Source organism: Pocillopora verrucosa, chromosome 13 (assembly GCF_036669915.1).
Source record: "Pocillopora verrucosa isolate sample1 chromosome 13, ASM3666991v2, whole genome shotgun sequence".
NCBI lineage: Eukaryota > Metazoa > Cnidaria > Anthozoa > Scleractinia > Pocilloporidae > Pocillopora > Pocillopora verrucosa.
In genome coordinates this window covers 7,389,960-7,393,555 of record NC_089324.1, presented here as the reverse complement: position 1 = coordinate 7,393,555, position 3,596 = coordinate 7,389,960, and the positions used below count along the sequence as shown (strand labels likewise).

The 3,596-nt window shown below is 36.7% G+C and overlaps 1 long non-coding RNA gene and 1 pseudogene across 1 annotated transcript; both read left to right on the top strand.

Moving 5' to 3' along the window:
• The first annotated feature begins 344 nt into the window (after positions 1 to 344).
• On the top strand, positions 345 to 1,658 carry LOC136277769 (protein N-lysine methyltransferase METTL21A-like; annotated as a pseudogene).
• A 35-nt stretch (positions 1,659 to 1,693) lies between these two features.
• On the top strand, positions 1,694 to 3,066 carry LOC136277770 (uncharacterized). The gene is made up of 3 exons (XR_010716044.1): positions 1,694 to 2,114; positions 2,528 to 2,563; positions 3,049 to 3,066. It is a non-coding gene; the product is annotated as an uncharacterized lncRNA (long non-coding RNA).
• The last annotated feature ends 530 nt before the right edge of the window (positions 3,067 to 3,596 follow it).

Below are 3,596 nucleotides of genomic sequence, written 5' to 3'. Positions count from 1 at the left end.
CTCTAACGAATCAAAATAAGAAAACGTCTCGCTAACGAGAAACGAGACTCACTAGGTCTCACCACAACGACCTAGATGATTACTCCGTGAAACGGCCCCGATTAAAATTGAACTAATTTCAGATTTGATGGCTTAGTGTGACGGGGGTGTTCTGGCACCGTTGCTTTGCACTGTTCCAAAAGTACTGGTTTTTTTTTTTGCAAATACCTCTGCTGCAAATTAAAAGTTGTTTTTACGACTTCTCGTATCGTCGAAACAGACTGAGGGAGACTGGTTAACTTGGAGGCTTGGGTACAAAGTCGCGCCTGGCATATTTTGCATCAGGGATGCAGTACTGGTCTTCCTTGGCCATCCAAAATCTTAGTCATTCCCATTAATCATGTGGCTTCGACAAGAGTACAAACCTGAAAAACAAAGGTTTGAAAATCCATTTGAACTTGAAGTTGACAGGGGTTCTGACGCTGATCGATCAGGAGAAGGGGACAACGGACTCTACAATAGCATTTCTCTCATAAAACTTCGACAGAGCTACACAGCTCTTGGAACAACTGTTTGGGATGGAAGTATTGCACTCGCTAAGATGTTCGATAATCGAGATCTATTTCCTTTACATTATTTGCAGGAATGTCGAGTTTTAGAGCTTGGAGCTGGCTGCAGTTTAGTGGGAATTATCTGTGTTTGTTAGGTGCGAAAATGACCGTTCTAACTGATCAGAAATGTTGTGTAAAAACTCTTAAAGACAACATGGCAGCAAATGTGACTGGAGTTGGTCGGAGTAGAATTAAGGTTGTGGAATATTGTTGGGGGAAAAGCACAGAAGATTTCACAAAAGATGGTCTATTTCAATCTCATTCTCGCTGCAGAATGCCTTTATTCAGCGGACGACTCTGTGCTTCTCGCTCAGTGCATGACAAAATTAGCAAAACCTGGTTTACGTATTTCGTATCAATGGGAAGGAATCGTGGAGGTGAGGAAACATTTGTGAACATATTAATGAGCCTATATGTATCATAATGACTTGATTTATACCACAGAAGAAATAAAAGTACATTCTTTAATGAATGTACTTCACTGTTAATATTTGCCAAAAGTATTTACAAAACTGTTTTTACCACCTAAAGTGCTATCTCATGCTGTCATTGTCATCAAATTGTTTCAGTAATTCAGCTTTGTTTGATGGGAAAACATTGTCACAGATCTCAAGAGGGACTATTTCTTTAAGACCAGAGAATCAAGTACAGATAATCAAATAATCTGGATAATCAAGGTTTGATAGTATTGATTTACTCAAACTCCTCTCTTGTGACCTAGCCTCAAAATCTTATCAATTAACCTTCTCAACCCCAAGATCTCCCTACTGTCTGCTGTATAATTCTTATGAGGTTAGTTCAGAGAATTTGGTATTTGATCAACTAGTTATCCCTTAAGTTATATTCATCTTTACTCTGATCACTTGCCATCTTATTGATACTGTGAGGAGAAATCCTACCTTGGTCTCTCATGCAATCAGAAATATTATACCAATTATGACAGAGTTTTTAGATTCCAAAATTTTGGAGTTACATGTAAAACATCAACAATAAAACGCAAGTGCAACACAATGAATTTTTTTGTGGTTTTTTCCAAACCCTCTCATACTTATATATGGGTATTGTTAAAAACTGTCAAGACTGATCCACAGACTTGTAACTGCATGTACTGTACTTACAAAATGTAGTACAAATTCTTCGAGAGATTATGTTAACAAATGCATGCAGCTACTTCAGCTATTACAGTTTGGTGCCAAACCATTTTATGATAGACTAAGATAAAAAAGTAGGTTTTCAATTTACCATTAAGTCATATGTATTGTACTTTATTTTCATTCATGTTATTTTATTTCATTTTTATGGCCCCCTGTTGAAAACCATGTTGTGAAATGGGCCATCTGTTTAGAGAATTATAAAATTTGTATTTTTATTATTATTTGTAATTATGATTATTAAATGCATTATGCTGTTGTCTATATTGATGTCTGCAGGACAGGGTGTGGGTCTCAGCCACAAAAGCAATTCCCAAGATCTGCAAATAGTGTCTGTTAGATCTCATAACCAACTGCCTGGTATGAAAAGTGGGCAAGTGTCTTTTTTTTTACATTGTACACTGTGTAGCATTTATTTAGAAGTAAAAAGGTGTTTACATGGGAGCTTACAGCTTTACGCTTGCATTCTAGGCATTTCTGTTATGATTGATGGCTTCGCAATCATATTACAGTTTTAACAATCAGACTGGTGCATTACTTTAAACATTTTGTCTGTGCATGAATAGGTGCAAGAAATACTTACAAGTGTACCTTGTCTTGCGTTTCCGCATAAGTGATAAATTTCCTCAAAAGGTATATATTTCTTGCAATTAATGAGAAATTCAATGCCAAAAATACTTACTTTTAAATATGAATGATTCCAAATATTACTGAGTAATTTGCATGTGATCTATGTCTCTAGTAACTGAGCAATTGACAACTGACAGTTTTTTTGTTCTGTTGCAGCCCAGACATTAATTTTTATCATGGATGTATTGAAAGGTATGAACAGTTATATGGCAAAAAACAGATAAGTCTTAAGTTCATAAGCCCAAAATTGTGAAAGTATCTCTTTAAGCAGCATTCAAACGTAGTTGAATTTTATTGTTTTTGACCATTCCACTTCAAATAAAGGAAACTTTGTTGAAGAGTGAATTGTTTTTTGCAAGAACCTGATTTTTTAATGCACATCCTGGAGTTGCACCTGTAAACATAGTCTCCCTGCTTTGTTGGGGGCATGGGGTATGCTCCATGGTTCAGCGTGGGTTTGCGTTGAGGGAGACGGGGTGGGGGGCCTTAGTTGATAAGGCTGTTGTGGGGTGCAGGCCCACCGGTACTGGGGGACATTGTGAAGACCGGGTTTTGTCCTTTCTTTAGCTTTGGGCGAACCCGGGCTGTTGTGGTTTAGAAAGGTTTGGAAGTTCCAAGAATCTAATGTGCAACTGAAGTTAGAAATCGTGCTTTGACTTAATGATACCCTTTTACAGATATAATCTCAACCAAAGGCACAAACCCGGGAAATAAGTGAGAGAACATCCAGTCTGGTATGGATACAAATTTACCTAATGGAAAATATTTCCCTCTGTTGACACAATATACAGTACTGTCTCTTATTTACGTCACTTAAAGTTTTGGGACTTTCAATAACAACATTGAAGGGTCCTGTTTGGCAAGGTAGAATCTGAGCAACTGCCTATTTTATTGGTCTCCTGGGATCCCAGAAAATCTGTTATTCAGACCAATTCAGCAACAGAGTTTATCACTAAAATTGAAAAGTTATATTCCAAGAAAACTGAAAAAAAGGCTACAAGCTACAAAATCCATGAAACCCCTCAAAATAGTAGTATAAATACACATTAAATACTGGTTCACAGCTTGTGAACTGTGAGTGCTACAAGCTGTTTGTAAGACTGCTAGTTTATACATTCCTATATGGCTATTTCAATTACGTTGTTTATGGCAAATGTTTTTGCAACTTATATTATTTAATCCTAGATTATTAAAATATGTAGGGTTATTACAATTATCACCTTGG